Source organism: Triticum aestivum, chromosome 7A, assembly GCF_018294505.1.
Source record: "Triticum aestivum cultivar Chinese Spring chromosome 7A, IWGSC CS RefSeq v2.1, whole genome shotgun sequence".
NCBI classification, from domain to species: domain Eukaryota; kingdom Viridiplantae; phylum Streptophyta; class Magnoliopsida; order Poales; family Poaceae; genus Triticum; species Triticum aestivum.
In genome coordinates this window covers 192,679,916-192,700,602 of record NC_057812.1, presented here as the reverse complement: position 1 = coordinate 192,700,602, position 20,687 = coordinate 192,679,916, and the positions used below count along the sequence as shown (strand labels likewise).

The 20,687-nt window shown below is 45.9% G+C and overlaps 1 pseudogene; it reads left to right on the top strand.

Moving 5' to 3' along the window:
- The first annotated feature begins 3,557 nt into the window (after positions 1 to 3,557).
- Positions 3,558 to 9,265, top strand: LOC123150595 (uncharacterized WD repeat-containing protein C2A9.03-like; annotated as a pseudogene).
- The last annotated feature ends 11,422 nt before the right edge of the window (positions 9,266 to 20,687 follow it).

The window sequence follows — 20,687 nt, the reverse complement described above, 5'->3', positions numbered from 1 at the left end:
AACATGATCAATCCCATACATCACATATATCATTCATCACATCCTTTTGGCCATATCACATCACACGGCACATGCTACAAAAATAAGTTAGACGTCCTCTAATTGTTGTTGCAAGTTTTTACGTGGTTGCTATAGGTTTCTAGCAAGAACGTTTCTTACCTACGCCAAAACCACAACGTGATATGCCAATTTCTATTTACCCTTCATAAGGACCCTTTTCATCGAATCCGATCCGACTAAAGTGGGAGAGACAGACACCCGCTAGCCACCTTATGCAACTAGTGCATTTCAGTCAGTGGAACCAGTCTCACGTAAGCGTACGTGTAAGGTCGGTCCGGGCCGCTTCATCCCACGATGCCGCCGAATCAATATAAGACTAGTAACGGTAAGCAAATTGACAATATCCACGCCCACAACTGCTTTGTGTTCTACTCGTGCATAGAAACTACGCATAGACCTAGCTCATGATGCCACCGTTGGGGAACGTAGCAGAATTTTAAAATTTTCTACGCATCACCAAGATAAATCTATGGAGTCATCTAGCAATGAGGGAGAGAGGGAGTGCATCTACATACCCTTGTAGATCGCGCGCGGAAGCGTTCAAGAGAACGGGGTTGATGGAGTCGTACTCGTCGTGATCCAAATCAGTGATGACCTAGCGCCGAACGGACGGCACCTCCGTGTTCAACACACGTACGGTTGGGAAGACGTCTCCTCCAACTTGATCCAGCAAGGGGGAAGGAGAGGTTGATGAAGATCCAGCAGCACGACGGCGTGGTGGTGGAAGCAACGATGATCTCAGCAGGGCTTCGCCAAGCTCAGGGAGAGGGAGGAGTGTCACGGGAGGGAGAGGGAGGCGCCAGGGGCTAGGGTGCGGCTGCCCTCCCTCCCCCCCACTATATATAGGACCCCTAGGGAGGGCGCCGACCCTAGGAGATGCAATCTCCAAGGAGAAGGGGGCGGCGGCCAAGGGAGTGCCCCCCAAGCCAAGTGGGGCGCCCCCACCCCTAGGGTTTCCAACCCTAGGCGCAGGGGAGGCCCATGGGGGGGGGCGCACCAGCCCACTAGGAGCTGGTTCCCCTCCCACTTCAGCCCATGGGGCCCTCCGGGATAGGTGGCCCCACCCGGTGGACCCCCAGGACCCTTCCGGTGGTCCCGGTACAATACCGATTACCCCTGAAACTTTCCCGATGGCCGAAAATTAACTTCCTATATATAAATCTTCACCTCCGGACCATTCCGAAACTCCTCGTGATGTTCGGGATCTCATCCGGGACTCCGAACAACTTTCGGGGTACCATATAATAATATCTCAACAACCCTAGCGTCACCGAACCTTAAGTGTGTAGACCCTACGGGTTCGGGAGACACGCAGACATGACCGAGACGACTCTCCGGTCAATAACCAACAACGGGATCTGGATACCCATGTTGGCTCCCACATGCTCCTCGAGGATCTCATCGGATGAACCACGATGTCGAGGATTCAATCAATCCCGTATACAATTCCCTTTATCAATCGGTACGTTACTTGCCCGAGACTCGATCGTCAGTATCCCAATACCTCGTTCAATCTCGTTACCGGCAAGTCACTTTACTCGTACCGTAATGCATGATCCTGTGATCAACCACTTGGTCACATTGAGCTCATTATGATGATGCATTACCGAGTGGACCCAGAGATACCTCTCCATCATACGGAGTGACAAATCCCAGTCTTGATTCGTGCCAACCCAACAGACACTTTCGGAGATACCCGTAGTGCACCTTTATAGTCACCCAGTTACGTTGTGACGTTTGGTACACCCAAAGCACTCCTACGGTATCCGGGAGTTGCACAATCTCATGGTCTAAGGAAATGATACTTGACATTCAGAAAAGCTATAGCAAACGAACTACACGATCTTCAAGCTATGCTTAGGATTGGGTCTTGTCCATCACATCATTCTCCTAATGATGTGATCCCGTTATCAATGACATCCAATGTCCATAGTCAGGAAACCATGACTATCTTTTGATCAACGAGCTAGTCAACTAGAGGCTCACTAGGGACGTGTTGTGGTCTATGTATTCACACATGTATTACGATTTCCGGATAACACAATTATAGCATGAACAATATACAATTATCATGAACAAAGAAATATAATAATAACCATTTTATTATTGCCTCCAGGGCATATTTCCAACATAACCATCTGAGCTTAACGCTCAGTTTGCATTCAATGCATTATTATTGGGTAAATTTTGAGAATAATATACCACGCAAAATGACATGCAGTTAGAGCATCTATAGCCGAGCACCCCAAACCGGCCTCAAATGCCCAGGTGGCCCGCCCGGTCGCTGACTGGTCACGGAAAATTAATCCAGATGGGCGCCTCGAACGGGTCTCAAACGCCCGGGCTGACTGGCACCCCACATATCCATCCCAAATATGGGGCGGATATGGGGGCGCTAGGGCGCGCCCGCCACATAGGACTGACGATGGGGTCCCACGCGGAAACGCCCGAAAACTCAGTGTCCGACTAACGCCTCCTCCGTCGTCGTCGTGTGAACGCCGCATGGTGCTACTTCGGCTCGCCGCACGAGGCCAAATCCGGCTAATTAACCGACCGTCGTCCCCCAACCCTAGCCCATCCACCTCCTCCCTCTCTACGCCGCCACTTAAGCCCGTCCGCCTCCTCTCCCTGCTCTCCCACGCTCTCCGACGTTGCCATGGTCCGATGCAAGATCATGACGTACACTATGCTGACACTAGAGCGCCGGTGGCAGATCGCGGAGGAGATCCAGGCGAGGTGCGCCGCCCGCATTGCTATTGGTCTGCCTTTGAACTCGCGGGAGCAGGAGGAGGAGGAGGAGCAGGAGCCGAAGGACAAGGAGGAAGAGCGGCTACCGGAGCCGATGAAGGTGGCAGATCCGGAGGAGGAAGTGACGGATCCAGAGGAGGAGGAGGCGGAGCAGCCTGCTCGAGGGTTCACCATGCACGAGGCGGAGGTGGAGTTCGCCGTCGCCCAAGCCGTGGAGATGGCGAAGCATCAGGCCATCCTGGAGTCCATCCAGGATGAGGCATATGTGGAGGCCAATCAACAGTTCCTTTGGCAGGAGCAGGCAGCGTCCGACGCGCTCTTTGCCAAACTTGACGCGAAGATATAGGAGGAGGCCGAGCGGAGCCGGACACGAAGATTGCCGCCCATGTACCCGGAGTCGGGCACGAAGATTGCCACATCTCTGGCGAGGAGTAGCTACGTAGTACGTAGGTTTTTAAATTTGCATGCTTTTGTATTAATTTGAGAATTTAGTATGAGATGTCTGGATGTAGTTGTGTTAATTTGAGGAGTGCCCGGTCATTACGTGCGGAAACGCCTAAGCGCGTCGATTTGTCATATGCAGCTGTAGATGATCTTATGTATTTCCATTTAATACGGTGCAAAGACATGACCAAATATAAATATGGGCATACGAATTCGAAATAGAATAGAACAATTTCCAAATCCTAGTTGTTTTAGAAATACTAAAACAAAAACGTCCCTCAAAAAGGAAAAGAAAAAACGTTCAGTTCTGTCTGTATCGGCCAGACCTCTCCTCTCGGGTATCGGCGCCGTCTCGACCTTTCGCACCGCCTAATTCCCAAACCCGGCGCCGCCGTGTCACCCCTTCCCCTACGCCCACGGTCGCGCCTCCAGGCCTCGTCCTAAAGCGCGCCAGGCCGAATTCTTCTCCCCCTCCCACCCCCCTCTGCCCGATTGGCCTGGCGTGGAGATACACCCCCGCGGATTTTCTCTTCTTGGTAACGAAGACCTAACTTGCTTTGGACATTCTATTTTTTTCCTAACGTTTTCTTTTGATGCGAGCAACCGAATCTTAACACGGGGTTATGAAATTGATGTGTTGAATTATAGGACTATTGTGGAACTGCTCTAGAAAGTTTCTGGTGATGGTGGTCCGTTTATGTTTCATGTGTTGTTGATTATCGCTGTCGCGCTTGCAGGCCCTGAGACATGTCTCATTATCAGGAGCACAATGTTGAGGACATGGAGGATGATTGCGACATGGATAATCCGGTAGATGACATGGATGGTGAAGATTACCTAGGGCCGGAGGCTAGGGACGACTCTGATGAGGAGGATGACGAGGATGCCGAAGCGGTGTGTATCTGTCTGTCGATTTTTGTTAATTTGATTGTGTAGGCTTTTCAGTATTCTTTAGCTAATTTACTCCGGTTGTTGACTTGTGCCGTCGTATTAAGCAATGAAGGGATAACTAGGCAGTTGAAATTGTTGACTTGCTGCTATGTTAAGTTTGGAATTAGTGTGACACCACACTTTCAAAGGATAGCTACATGCCTACACAACCTTGAAGCCTCATTTTGCATTCAGTTGCCCTATACATTTTCCATGGTCCCCTTCCTGTATAACTTGGGTGTTTCTTAAACTGCGTTTTCCTATCTTTTCTCTCTTTGCTTGCTGAACTTTCATAAAATTTGTTATGGTACATATCAGTGCATTCCAATGAGTTAGGAAAAACAATCCAATAGTTTTTACCTTTTAAGTTCTTATTTATCTTTTGAGCCACCAGAGCTAAGATACATATGATTCAGTTTGTATCTGGAAGACTAAATGAAACTTTGTTTGACTATTCCCATTGCTTGTATAGTCACTGGAATGCTCTAAAAGAAATAATTGTTGCTTTAGAATAAGGCATCCGACACATCATCTGAAGAAGCAAGACGTGGAAAAGACATTCAAGGAATACCATGGGATCGCCTGGAACTTACCAGAGAAGGATACAGGGAGACAAGATTATTACAGTACAAAAATTACGAGAATGTACCTAATTCTGCAGAAACAGCAATGAAGGTATGCCTTTCAAATAAGTTAATTTGTGTGGGAGAAAATATTCTGACGTTGTGATTGGCACTTCTGTAAAACAGGCATGCAAATCTACTGAGAAAGACGGAACATATTATGAGTTCAGGCGAAATACTAGATCAGTAAAATCTACTATTCTACATTTTCAGGTGAGTTCCTATAAGTCCTTGTTTAGTAAGTACTCCTTCCGTCCCATAATATAAGAGTGTTTTTTTATAAATCCTGCATTTCAATAAAGATGGTTTATTATAAAAGTATTACCAGAGAAATTTTTATTTGAACGTTTAAACTATCAGACACTAGAAACTTTTTCAAAAGATTAAATGGCGCATTTTTTCAATTGCAACGTGTCTGCAGTTTTATCTAAATGTTCATACACGAAATTATGTTGTAACAATGTAACATTTATACCTAACTACTGTATTACACAGGAAGTGCCCAGTCATAAAAAATTCGATCTATATTTGCCCCTGTAATTATTTATTTACCATTTAGATGGCAGTGGAGAGGCTATCGAGAAACTTTTTAAATCGTAACCAACTTGCTCTCTACTTCTCTTCAGTTCACTATTATCACTTGTGATGTATGTGCAATGTTTGTGTCTACCAATTTAGCTCATAACACTACATTTGTGTTTGTACAATACCTATTTCTGTTAGTAGTTAGCTAGAACAGGTCAATTCTGTAGTTCTTCAGGGGCTTACCATCTGATGGGAAGGGGGAACAGTCCTACCTGCTACCTGTCACTGGCACGGTGGCACCTGATAGCCATCTTTATGACCATGTCTGCCTCTTATTGCAGATAGATGCGTTTATAAAGAATTAATTGAAGGGGTGCCTAGAGTATCTTTGATTATTAATGTATCTTATTGTGCCTATGATTGTATTTTCTATGCCAAGATGAATCGACTGTGTGAAAATAAAGTCCACCGAGAACTCCCATGGAATTTCGGGTTCTATTTGGCTTGGTTCAATCGGTCTATTAACCACCCTGCTTATTATTATTTGAGGATATTATTCACATAATGGTTTAACCTGTTCAAAGACTTGTCTGTTCCATCATTCTGCATGTATTTTTGTTTCAATTGGTTAAAAGAAATGTGGAGGCTGCTTGTTGTCAGTCTTAATTGATGCTCCTTTATTTTTCTTCTGATACATTGATGTTAAATAAGAAATTAATCAAGTTAATCTATGCCTGCAGCTGAGAAATTTAGTATGGGCTACATCTAAGCATGATGCTTACCTAATATCGCATTACTCGGTGCTACACTGGTCAGCCTTGAGTGGTGTGGACACAGAAATTATGAATGTCGAAGGGCATATCGCACCAAGTGAGGTAGTGTCTATAGTTACTAAATTTTCATCCTAGGTTGCAGTTTCATTTCTTGCTCTACCTCTATTAATGATATTTTATTATTTCATTGCAGAAACATCCAGGAAGTTTATTAGAAGGGTTTTCTCAGACTCAAGTTAGTACGCTGGCAGTCAAGGATAATTTGCTAGTAGCTGGTGGTTTCCAAGGAGAGCTAATATGCAAAGTAGGATCACTTTATCACTTTGTTTTTGCACTGACCCTAATTTTTTGGGGGAGTTCTATCTCGCAATTGACTGGGAGAACCCAAACTTGTGGATAGCTGCATCTTGCCACGACAATCATCTTACCCTGCCCATTCCACAGTACCTTACCAGTGACCATCATCTGTGTTTCTCCTGCCTCACCGACCCACCCACCCTACAATTTCCCTACCCCACCGGCCCATCTTTCATGTGGCCAACTGGCCATCGGTAGCACCTTTGTCACCTTAGTGTGTCTGCACCCCTCCCCCTGTTCACTTGCTTCATGACCTCGGCACTGACTTCTCCCTCTTGTGCATAGTTCTCGTGAAGCTGCAGGCACCTGACAGAACCTCCTTGTGCAGTCTGAAGGTCTTCTTGACTGCAATGCCCCTGTTGCTGATCCCATGGCTTGCATTCTGTGGATACGAATTGTCCGCAGGCATTTATCTTTATAGTTCCCTTAAATTTGTCACTATCTGCTACTCCCTCCGCCCCGAATTACTTGTCGCATTCTAGATACATCCATTTCTGCGACAAGTAATTCGGGGCGGAGGGAGTATTTGTTATATATCTGAACCCACTCTCTTAGTATTAGCTTGTAGCATATGATGAGGTTCCATTTTCCCTGAAAAAAAATGATGAGGTTCCATTTTTCTTATGGAAACATGACAAGGTTCCATTGCCTCTCTTGTTTGCTGGTGGGGATGCGTGTGAATGTGCTGTTAGCTATTTTCTCGCCTGGTTGCTAGTGCACCTCCTATTCAGTTAAATTGATGCTGTTCATTTACAAATTCAGTGGGCAAGTAACAACATATTACATTTATTTCGAACTTGAGTATGCTGAATATATTTGTGAGCTCTTGACACTGATAGTTTTCTGATGTTAACCTTGGTCAATGTGATGCAGAACCTGGACCAAGAAGGAATAAGCTTTTGCTGCAGGACAACATATGATGATAATGCAATCACCAATGCAGTGGAGATATTCAACACCTCTAGGTAAATGTTATGCTCGGCTGTTAAAGATTCAATCTTGCTGAACATTCTTAAAAGATTAAGAAACTAGCTGGACTGTAGCCACAAGATTACTCTTCCCTAGAACTTATTTCATCAGAATGTTGGAACGAGCTCATATCAATAGCTGCTGCCAAGAATTCTTTTGAAAGTGAAATTAATATTAATGTTTTTCTCTGGTCCATAATTTCTTCAGTGGCGCTGTTCACTTCATTGCATCTATTAACGACTCCGGTGTAAGAGAATATGATATGGAAAGATACCAGTTATGTAAGCATTTCCGCTTTGATTGGCCAGTGAATGTAAGTTCTGTTATTCACATTTTCATTTACTTTTTTTTGGTATTCCATACTTTATCTAGAGCAATACTTCTATACTATCATTTCTAACAAGCTCCAGCTTTTATTTGTCTTCATGAAATGGTTTCCTAAACCTAACTTGATGTGTATAAACTAAATCTTTTGAACTGAACGATCAAACCTAGAGTCTGCCAACAGTTGAGGCAACCAAAGTGTACTCGAAGAAATCTAATCCAATCAGAACACTCAATTAAAGGAAATGATTAAATATTGATAGTGCTTATAAGTCTTGGTGCCGAATGTGCTCCTTCCATTACTGGCTCTTCTGGCTGACCGCCACCATAAGGCCCATGGTGCTTGACCCTGGAATCCAACTATATGTTTGTCAATTTCAGTGCCAACTGCTAAACCATCACTTTGTTTTTTTTCCACATCTTCTCTTATTATATCTGGACAATATTCTATTAATTTCTTGTCTGTCACTTGTAACATTTAGGATAACTGTTGAATTTACATTTTAGTTTCAATGACTGATCCTTCTATTGGCGCAGCACACGTCTTTGAGCCCTGATGGGAAGCTTGTTCTCGTTGTCGGGGATGACCCAGATGCTTTGCTTATTGATGCTAATTCAGGAAAGGTAAATCAAACATGCACATTTGTTAGGTTTAAAGCATTTTGCGAGTGCCTATCTATGCATTTGAAAATATAAAATTAAATGTTTTGTATCTGGACACAGACTATTCATTCTATGAAAGGTCACTTGGATTTCTCATTTGCATCGGCTTGGAGCCCGATGGCCGGACATTTGCCACTGGCAATCAAGACAGGACATGCCGGGTTTGGGATGCCAGAAATCTCTCGCAGTCTCTCCATGTCTTGAGGGGTAACCTTGGTGCTATAAGATCTACTCGCTACACATCAGATGGTCAGTTCCTGACGATGGCGGAGCCGGCAGACTTTGTCCACATCTTTGATGTCAAAAGTGATTATAACAAGAGGCAAGAGCTGGATTTCTTTGGTGAGATATCTGGCATGTCTTTCAGCCCTGACACGGACACGCTCTTCGTTGGTGTTTGGGACAGGACCTACGGCAGCCTACTTCAGTATGGCCGCCTCTATAACTACTCATACCTTGACTCGCTGTTCTAAGGTCAATGCAAACAAGTGTTGGTGGGGCCTCTTGTGTGTCACTTCTGCCGATTTTCGTCGGCGCCGACTATTAGGTACTCCATAATCAGATTTATGTTATAGATTGGTCATTCTTTAATAATTCCTGTATCCTGTTTTATGTGTACAAAAGAAATGTATACAGATATAGCTTTGCTTTGAGGTAGGAGTTGTAAGTTATGTTTCTAGGGCTAGTTTGCTCCATGAATTTGGATGTAAACTTTTACCTGAGATGTGTACCGTGAACATCTCCTACTGCATTGACCGAAACCGGTATGCTTCGGTGGTATGTGCTATGCCGCAGTTGTGTGGAGCAGTTTGGATTGTATAATTGAGCCGTTATACACCTGTTTGTGAATCCTATGCACCTGAGAAGTTTGTCTCCACTATCTTATTTATCCTAACATTCAACTTATCCACCTCATCAAATGCGCAATGTCAGCAAAACAACTGCATGTTCCCACGTCATTGACTGAGCTCATTTTATTTATGAGAGCACTATTCGAGGTGGGTGATCTTCTCCCCGTTTTCTCCATAGCAGTGCGTCCATTTTTCTTTTTAAACACCTCTCCATATATCAATTAATTTAAAATGTGATTACAATCGTTCATTGCAGGTGGCCAGGTGTCATGCAGGGCGGGAAACTATTAAAAAGAGAACTACCTGATCTATTATCAAAACTAAAACTAAATTTAGCAATCATATGAGCCGCTGAATTGGCCCTTCTATTTATTTTGGACAACTTGAAATTTCTCAGAAGTCTGATAATGCCAAGCGCTTCCTTCTTGAGGTCAATGAGCGGTTATCTGTCAAAACTTTCATTTGCAAGAAAAGAAGGCACAAACACACCACCAGTTAAAAAAAATAGGCATGTTAAGAGAAATACCGACATATAGCCCAGCAAGCCATGCCTGAAGTTCCGCTTCATCCACACCAAAACATATAAGCCAATAAAGTCCCAAGATGAGACAATGAGATCACCACTATAGTTTCTAGCCACCACCCCAACGCTCGCAGCACTTAAACTCTCCACAAAACTTGCATCAACATTGATGCTCGCATCACTTAAACTCTCCACAAAACGTGCATCAACATTGATCTTGATATCGTTAGAAGGAGACGGTTGCCACACCTCTTTGGATCTCACCACGGTGTTTCTTGGACCAAAACCCGCCACCACCTCCTTTCCTTTGTTATTGGTGACTACCTCATTAGTATCCTGACATGACATGAAGGAAGACCAGTAGCTTTCCAGAAATATAGCGGAGCCTGTGATAGTTTCTTTTTTTTTCCCCAGAAATCAAGTCATTCCTCAAGTGTCAAGCTCTCCAGAAAAAAAACAAAATGTGCTCCCTTTGAGAACAGCTTAACTATAGTCTAATAAAATAAGTAACCAGCCTGAGAATAAGCCTCTTCCCCTGACAAATTCCAAATGTCTCTCAATGCCAGCGGAGTGCAGGAGCCTTGGGGCAAGAAACAAGAGCGTGAAAAGTGATCTCATCCTCAACCCCATGGTAGAGCAAGTACAAATGATAGCTTGATGATGTAAAACTCTATTAACCTAAACCATCATGCTATCAGATGCTGCAAGCCATCCAAAAATTCTAATCTTTTATGGGATATTGGCCTTCCAAATGATATCACACAACCTCCTTTCGCCGTCAATAGATTGCCCAATATTTTCTTTCCGATCCTTAAGCTTTAATGCCAGATTGTATGCACTCTTCACTGAAAACAATCAATTCTTTTCAAAATGCCAAGCAGTGAAATAACCATCCTCCGAGGATTGAATCCGCAACTTTAAGATCTCTTCCGCATCATGAGGATAAAAAAGATGTCTAACAATCTTTCTGTCCCAATCCCTAGGATCGCTCTTGAATAACTCTGAAACCCATTTGAGTCGTCCAATTTTCTCACCCTCCTCGACCCTAGTTGACTAGGATCATGTAACCTAGACCACGGTACCCATATAAGACGGGGCTAGACTAGTTAGTTTGTTCTTCATGTCAAGTATCTATTCCTAAGACCATGCAAAGAGAGCCTTGGCTCAGTGGTTGGGCATGCGGTTTTGCAGCCTAACGACCCGAGTTCAATTCCTAGAATTGACATGTGATGCACAGGGTTTTCCCCCCATTTATTGAGGATCAAGTTTGATGTGTGATGGAACCATTCATCAAAAAATATATTGATACTCATTTTATAAAAATTATGAGGACCATGTTTATCTTGGTACTCCTACTAAAATGACCGTATGCATCCCTAGTTGGTGCAGAGGCCGGGGAAGTGAAATTCTCCCCCAATAGAGAAATGGAAATTGTCTTCTGTAAAATCAATCAGATGACCTTTTAGGATGTGGAGAGAGATGAGGGACGGGGCAATGCGGGCGACGCCACAGGCGACGCCGGGGGAGACTTCTCCCACCGGTGATCGGCGGGTAGGAGGCCGATTCTAGGCGTTATGCAACGACCCGGCGATGCGGAAGACGAGGATGGGGACTCCGGCGGCGAGGAGTCTCCGACGAGTTCACCGACGCCATCCGATGCGATTTGCGAGGCATTCCATGTTGGTTACTCTGAGAAGGATGTGGCGAGGCTCGTCGACTTGGCGATCCCCCTCGATGATCCGGCCCGACAGGGACTTGACGACGACGCCGTTGAGGTTGTTCGGCGGGTTGTTCATCGTCGTACGTCGGCGTGGGCGATCCGGCCATGGCGAGGACCTCTTCCAAAGGTATGTCTTCATAAACCTACTTTTTCTGATTACTTCGAGGCCAGGGCGTGGAAATTAGTCCAAAGAAAGAAGAAAATGAAGTCGTCGTCGGCGGCGGCGGCGACCGGCGGATCGGCTGAGATCCGAGCCACTAGGATCCAGCATTTGAATTTTCTTTTAGGCCTGGGTGGGCTCGAACAGAGTGGTGTGGATCTGGGCTGGATTGAGGATGGGTATGAGGCCCAGTACCTGGCGAATCAGAGTGGGCTGGGGTTAGCTGGGTATGATGCTCAGGCTAACCCGGACTCCACGTCTGCCGACGCCATAGGCCCTTGCATGCGATCGAGTGATCGTAGATCATTTTGCCCCGAGCTGCTGCCGTCGCTGCGCCCTAGGGTTCGTCGCCGCGGGGGAACCTCGGGGTTTGCCAAGTGTGGTCCGGGTCGGGCTACTCGTATCCCTCCTCTCGTGATGGCGGGACGGGGTGGTTCGGCCACGACCGGTCTGAAGATTCCGGTGGGCGCCGGGGCGGCGCCGGCCGACCGAGGTGGTGGAGTTCCACAGGGTCAGAGGCCTGTGCTGCCGGCGGGACGTGGCGCGCCGCTGGGGCCGAGGCCCGCGCTGGCTGCTGGGTGCGGCACTCCGCCAGGGCCGTGACCCGCGCTGGCTGCGGGGGCGGTGCCGGCTGCTGGGCGTGGCGGTCAGGTCCTTAGGCCACCAGCGCCGGCTGTTCTGATGCCGTCTACTGCTGCTGTGGGGCGCGATACTACCCAGCAAAGACCGTCGATGCCTAGTGCGGCCGTGGTCGTACCTCTGGGTCAGCAGCCGCAAGTTGCGCCTCCGCCACATTACGTCGCTAGGCCGCCTCAGAAGCGTGTTGTGCCAGCGCAGGTTCCGCCAGCGCATCCTGTGGCAGGTGAGGGAAGTGCGGATGCAGCTCGTGCGCTGGCTAATCGCAGCTGTAAAGGTCCACCCTGAGGAAAGTGGGGTGATGATGGATTCAATGCTTATGGGGACGGACAACATCGTGGCTCATCGTCTGCAGGTGGCGGGCGTGGCTACGCATGGCAGAGTGATGGGTCAGCTGAACGACCTTTCTACGGCCCTCTGGGAGGTTTTGTCGAGGGGGCGTCTGTTCCTGATTATAGGCAGCGAGGTGGATACCGAGGTCATCATGGTGGTCACGATGGTCGTGGTGGTAGGAACCGTTACCGCCAGCCTCCATCGCCTGTTGTGGTGGAACCGACGGCATCCTCGGAGGTCGATGCTTCCGGTCAGGCGCCGGAGCTATCCAGGCAGGCTATGGAAGTGGTGACTGCATTGGCTTCCACTGACGTGCCGCTGGCGGAGCCCTTTGTGACAGGGGCTATCGGGGCTGCTGACAAATCTGACGTGGATAGAGCTTCCAAGTGGGCGCGGAAAAAGGAGAAAATGTTGTGCTATCGTTGTGGAGAGAGAGGTCACTTTATTGCTGAGTGTGTGACCGAGCTTTGTGATACCTGCCTCAAGCCTGCGCATGACACGGGGGAGTGCCCTATTCTGCGGGATCAGATGTCGAGTATCACCATCTATGGAGTCTATTGTGCTGAGCTGATGTTTTTTGAGTGTCCTAGTGCGAGGGAGATACCTGACGAACCCCAGAGCACAACTACAGGGATTGTCAAAGTCACTAAGAGTGATGTGTCTGAGGACGCAAATTATGCACAGGCTCACTGAGTTAGTTCCAGGTAACTTTGAGTGGGAGCTCACTCATCTCGAGGCTAACTCTTATAAGGTTAACTTTCCTACATCGAAGGACTTGGAGCCTATGCTGAGTTTTGGGTTATGCAGAGTACCTGGTACTGAGTGCATCCTCGAGTTCCATGAGTGGAAGCGAGTTGAGCCGCAGGGCAAGCCCCTCACCCAGGTTTGGTTGCGATTCTCAGGGGCTCCTTACAAGACTCTTCAGGATGCTCGGGTTGTTGCTAGCTTGGGGATTCTGGTCGGGCAAACCGAGAAGGTAGATATGGCTTTCACCAGAGCTAATGGAGTGGCCCGCCTGCTGGTGAGTGTCCTCGATATCGAGTTTGTGCCTAACGTGGTCAAGTGGACCTACATGGGCGTGGTCTTCAACCTTGAGGTTGAGTTTGAGGATACAGATCTTTTTGCTGAGGCTATGGCAGGGATGGATGTGGATATGCATGATAACAATGATGGTTCGGGGAACATGAAGCGTGAGGGGATGATGTTGGGCATGAGTCGGCTAACGGGTCGAGTTCCACCTTGCAGGCGCCTGGGTCTGGGGATGCTTCTTCTGTTACGGTACCTATGAGCATGCTGAGATTCGCTTCATTTGAGCCTGCTTCTGCTCCTCCTAGGCTTTGGAGCGGTTGGGTGGAGTCTGATGACGTGCTAGAGGGCACACTTCCCCCCTTAGACTTTGCAGTGGTTGAGGGCTCTACCGAGGGGGGGGGGGGTCGTGGGTAGGTGGCCCCTTCTTCCCCTTCTCCTTTCGATGCTGCACCACGGTTGAGGACCGGGGTGGAGGTGTCATCGTTGCCGATCGGCGATGTGCCGATGTTGAGAGGGAGACCGGGGCAGGAGGCCTCAGTTCCTTCCTCTCCTGCGGTGGTTAGGGCGACCACTCCTACGTCGTCTGTTGGCTCCAAGGGCCGGCAGTCACCTGTTCCGCCATAGGGGTTGCTCCAGCCGACGCCGACTTTCATGGGTGCATCGCCCGCCGGCGTGACAGCTAGTCTTGGGAGAGGAGCGGGGGCAAGCGGCCCCTGTTCTCACCTCCCCTCGCCAGCCTATGGGCGGGCCGACGACTGAATTGTCCGCGTCAGGTGGGGACCGTGGGCAGATGGCCCAGCGCTCTCCTCCCCTGCGCTCGCCGGGGCCGGTGCCGGCGGCGGGTCCTGGGGCTTCTCTACATCCGCGCGGTGGGGGTGGGGCGGGAGGCCTTACCCCTATCGAGGCCACTAGGGAGGAGGTCATAGCTTTTGGAGGTATCCTGGATCCTGTTTCTGAGGGGCGGCGGATGAGCTATCGCATTCAGGACCAGCCGGATGTTGATGACATGCAGCTGAGGTGCACCAGGCGGGCGGCCAAGCTTCGTGATATTGAGGTCACTACTGGTATGTCGGTCAACACCTCCAATTATATTATGCATTTTTCTAATGATGAGATTATTCATAATGCAAATCAGCTAGGAGTTTCACTAGGTAGTAATGATAATGAAATCTCGCATTCAGTTAATGACCTCTTGGATCTTGAAGCGGATCGTGCTTTGGATATGATACGCAACTTAGCAACTGTTAAACCTATGAATGATTCCGACATTGCTCAGTTGGGAGTCAGGGTGTTAGATACGCTTTGTGCAGATATTGCCTTTCCCCCCTGAGACCGAGGAGGAGGAAGGTTTACCTCTTGGGGATAGTGAACCTATAGAGGATCCTTGCGGTAGACCCACTGAACCCGGTTGTGAGGACCGGGTGGAGGAATTAGCTAAGCCTAAACGCAAGTGGAAACAAAAAATTTACCCAGCGTCGGTGGTGCGTAGAAGTGCTAGGAACCGGATGACCAAAAAAAATTCATGATGAGTAATGAGAGGAATTTTTTGGAATAGCAGAGGTCTAAGGGACTTGGCTAAAAGAAGATTTCTAGCAGAGGATTCTATCGAACATAGGTTGGAGAGGCAATTTCCCCCCTCAATTCCTAAATATGTTGCCGGGAGGTGTCGATTATGATTGGCACTATCTTCCCCCGAGAGGAAGATCAGGTGGGATCTTACTTGGGGTTAGATGCGAGACGTTGGAAGTCCGAAGTGTGGTCATGGGAGATTTTGCTGTCAAGTTTCGGGGTAGGTCGAAGGTCGACGGGTTTAATTGGGCCCTGGTGGCGGTGTATGGGGCTGCACAGCCAGAACTCAAACCAAATTTTTTGGTGGATCTAGTCGTATTTGCGGGTCTGAGCAGCTTCCAATTTTAGTGGGGGTGATTTCAATATTATTAGAAGGAGAGACGAAAAGAACAATGATAATTTTGATGGCAGATGGTCGTTTATGTTTAACACCATTATTGAAAGCTTGGATCTGAGAGAGATAGAGCTTTCAGGAAGAAAATTCACATGGGCTAATACTTTGCCAACCCCTACGTTTGAGAAGCTACACTGTGTCCCCGCGAGCATTGACTGGGAACAGAAGTTTCCTCTGGTTACCGTCGAGGCATTATCGCGTGGAATCTCGAACCACACCCCTTTACTGGTTGACTCTGGTGAGGTAGCGCACGTGGGGAATAAGAATACCTTCTCTTTCGAATTAGCGTGGTTTGAGATAGAAGGCTTTTTGATCTTATAGCCAAGGAATGGGCTAAAGATTCAGGAGGAAGGACTTTAATTAAGAGATGGCAGAATAAGATACGACACTTGTGAAGTTTCTTGCGTAGGTGGGCTAAGCATCTCAGTGGGATTTATAAGGTTGAAAAGGAAAGGCTCCTTACCCTTATTCAGGCCTTAGATGTAAAAGCCGAGTCCATGATCCTAGATTCAATGGAACTTCATGCTAAATTAGATGCGGAGATGAGATTGAAAGAGCTCCTGCGAGAAGAGGAATTGAAGTGGGCATTGCGGGTGAAGATTCGCAAAGTGCTCCAGGGGGACGCCAACACTCTTTCATATGATCGCAAACGGCAAGCATAGAAAGAAAAGGATCTTTCAGCTTGAGCAAGACGAAGGGACGATTGTAGGACATGAGAATCTAAAATTATACATCACTAATTATTATAAGCAGCTTTTTGGGCCTCCGAAGGATAATTTCGTATCTCTGGATGAGTCACGCATTGAAGATGTCCCTCAGCTTGCTTCAGATGAGAACGATATTTTAACTGCCCCGTTCTCAGAGAAAGAGGTGTTTGAAGCTATTTCTCAGATGAATAATAATAAAGCTCCGAGTCTGGATGGATTTCCAGCGGAGTTTTATAAAAGGTGCTTGCTACCTCTTGAGCACTGCGTTGGTTTTCCCCGAAGAGGAAGAGATGATGCAGCAAAGTAGCGTAAGTATTTCTGTCAGTTTTTGAGAACCAAGGTATCAATCCAGTAGGAGGCTACACGCGAGTCCCTCGTACCTGCACAAAACAAATAAATCCTCACAACCAACGCAAATATGGGTTGTCAATCCCTATAAGGCCACTTACGAGAGTGAGATCTGATATATATGATAAGATAATATTTTTGGTATTTTTATGATAAAATATGCAAAGTAAAATAAAGGCAAAGTAAATAGCAAAGGAAATAACTAAGTAGTAGGAGATTAATATGATGAAGATAGACCCGGGGGCCATAGGTTTCACTAGTGGCTTCTCTCGAGAGCATAAGTATTCTACGGTGGGTGAACAAATTACTGTTGAGCAATTGACAGAATTGATCATAGTTATGAGAATATCTAGGTATGATCATGTATATAGGCATCACGTACGAGACAAGTAGACCGATTCCTGCCTGCATCTACTACTATTACTCCACTCATCGACCGCTATCCAGCATGCATCTAGAGTGTTAAGTTAATGAAAATAGAGTATCGCCTTAAGCAAGATGACATGATGTAGAGGGATAAACTCATGCAATATGATGAAAACCCCATCTTGTTATCCTCGATGGCAACAATACAATACGTGCCTTGCTGCCCCTACTATCACCGGGAAAGGACACCACAAGATTGAACCCAAAGCTAAGCACTTCTCCCATTGCAAGAAAGATCAATCTAGTAGGCCAAACCAAACTGATAATTCGAAGAGACTTGCAAAGATAACCAATCATACATAAAAGGATTCAGAGAAGATTCAAATATTATTCATAGATAGACTTGATCATAAACCCACAATTCATCGTTCTCAACAAACACACCGCAAAAAGAAGATTACATCGAATAGTTCTCTACAAGAGAGGGGGAGAACATTGTGTTGAGATCCAAAAAGAGAGAAGAAGCCATCTTGCTACTAACTATGGACCCGTAGGTCTGAGGTAAACTACTCACACTTCATCGGAGGGGCTATGGTGTTGATGTAGAAGCCCTCCGTGATCAATGCCCCCTCCGGTGGAGCTCCGGAACAGGCCCCAAGATGGGATCTCGTGGATACAGAAAGTTGCGGTGGTGGAATTAGGTTTTTGGCTCCGTATCTGATCGTTTGGGGGTACGTAGGTATATATAGGAGGAAGGAGTACGTCGGTGGAGCAATAGGGGGCCGACAAGGGTGGAGGGCGCACCTGGGGGGAAGGGGGGGGTAGGCGCGCCCCCTACCTCGTGGCCTCCTCTTTTCTTTCTTGACGTAGGGTCCAAGTCTCCCTAGTCTTGTTCGTTGAGAAAATCACGTTCCCGAAGGTTTCATTCCGTTTGGACTCTGTTTGATATTCCTTTTCTTCGAAACCCTAAAACAGGCAAAAAATATCAATTCTGGGCTGGGCCTCCGGTTAATAGGTTAGTCCCAAAAATAATATAAAAGTGGATAATAAAGCCCAATAATGTCCAAAACAGTAGATAATATAGCATGGAGCAATCAAAAATTATAGATACGTTGGAGACGTATCAAGCACCCCCAAGCTTAATTCTTGCTCGTCCTTGAGTAGGTAAATGATAAAAACAGATTTTTTGATGTGGAGTGCTACTTGGCATAATTTTAATGTAATTCTTCTTAATTGTGGTATGAATATTCAGATCCGAAAGATTCAAGACAAAAGTTCATATTGACATGAAAATAATAATACTTTAAGCATACTAACAAAGCAATTATGTCTTCTCAAAATAACATGGCTAAAGAAAGTTATCCCTACAAAATCTTATAGTCTGGCTATGCTCTATCTTCACCACACAAAAAATTTAAATCATGGAGAACCCCGATGACAAGCCAAGCAATTGTTTCATACTTTTGACATTCTCAAAACTTTTTCAATCTTCACGCAATACATGAGCGTGAGCCATGGATATAGCACTATAGGTGGAATAGATTGGTGGTTGTGGAGAAGACAAAAAGGGGAAGATAGTCTCACATCAACTAGGCGTATCAACGGGCTATGGAGATGCCCATCAATAGATATCAATGTGAGTGAGTAGGGATTGCCATGCAACGGATGCACTAGAGCTATAAGTATATGAAAGCTCAAAAATAAACTAAGTGGGCATGCATCCAACTTGCTTGCTCATGAAGACCTAGGGCAATTGAGGAAGCCCATCATAGGAATGTACAAGCCAAGTTCTATAATGAAAGATTCCCACTAGTATATGAAAGTGATAACAAGAGAGACTCTCTACTGTGAAGATCATGGTGCTACTTTGAAGCACAAGTGTGGTAAAAGGATAGTAACATTGTCCCTTCTCTCTTTTTCTCTCATTTTTTATTTGGGACTTTTCTCTTTTTTTATGGCCTCTTTTCTTTCTCCTTTTTTATTTTAATTTGGGCTTCTTTGGCCTCTTTTATTTATTTTTCGTCTGGAGTCTCATCCCGACTTGTGGGGGAATCATAGTCTCCATCATCCTTTCCTCACTGGGACAATGCTCTGATAATGGTGATCATCACACTTTTATTTTTCTTATAACTCAACAATTACAACTTGATAACGGAATGGTGGAATGTTGCATGGCAATATATCTCGGATTGGCTATGGAAATGCCATAATAGGTAGGTATGGTGGCTGTTTTGAGGAAGGTATATGGTGGGTGTATGATACCGGCGAAAGGTGCGCATTATTAGAGAGGCTAGCAAAGGTGGAAGGGTGAGAGTGCGTATAATCCATGGACTCAACATTAGTCATAAAGAACTCATATACTTATTGCAAAAATATAGAAGTTATCAAAGCAAAGTATTACGCGCATGCTCCTAGGGGGATAGATTGGTAGGAAAAGACCATCGCTCGTCCCCGACTGCCACTCATAAGGAAGACAATCAATAAATAAATCATGCTCCGACTTCATCACATAACGGTTCACCATACGTGCATGCTATGGGAATCACAAGCTTCAACACAAGTATTTCTCAAATTCACAACTACTCAACTAACATGACTTTAATATCACCATCTCCATATCTCAAAACAATGATCAAGTATCAAACTTATCATAGTATTCAACACACTCATAAGAAAGTTTTATTATTAATCTTTTATACCAAGCATATTAGGATTTTAAGCAAATTACCATGCTATTTAAGACTCTCAAAATAATCTAAGTGAAGCATGAGAGATCAATAGTTTCTATAAAACAAATCCACCACCATGCTCTAAAATATATAAGTGGAGGTAGAAATCAAAAAGGAGCATCAAGTGTTGATGGTCAACAAGACCACTAGTTTCAAGAAAAAGGGCAAAGGGAAGAAGAAGGGAAACTTCAAGAAAAACGGCAAGCAAGTTGCTGCTCAAGAGAAGAAACCCAAGTCTGGACCTAAGCCTGAAACTGAGTGCTTCTACTGCAAGCAGACTGGTCACTGGAAGCGGAACTGCCCCAAGTATTTGGCGGATAAGAAGGATGGCAAGGTGAACAAAGGTATATGTGATATACATGTTATTGATGTGTACCTTACTAATGCTCGCAGTAGCACCTGGGTATTTGATACTGGTTCTGTTGCTAATATTTGCAACTCGAAATAGGGACTACGGACTAAGCGAAGATTGGCTAAGGACGAGGTGACGATGCGCGTGGGAAACGGTTCCAAAGTCGATGTGATCGCGGTCGACACGCTACCTCTACATCTATCTTCGGGATTAGTATTAGACCTAAGTAATTGTTATTTGGTGCCAGCGTTGAGCATGAACATTATATCTAGATCTTGTTTAATGTGAGACGGTTATTCATTTAAATCAGAGAATAATGGTTGTTCTATTTATATGAGTAATATCTTTTATGGTCATGCACCCTTGAAGAGTGGTCTATTCTTATTGAATCTCGATAGTAGTGATACACATATTCATAATGTTGAAGCCAAAAGATGCAGAGTTGATAATGATGGTGCAACTTATTTGTGGCACTGCCGTTTAGGTCATATCGGTGTAAAGCGCATGAAGAAACTCCATACTGATGGACTTTTGGAGCCACTTGATTATGAATC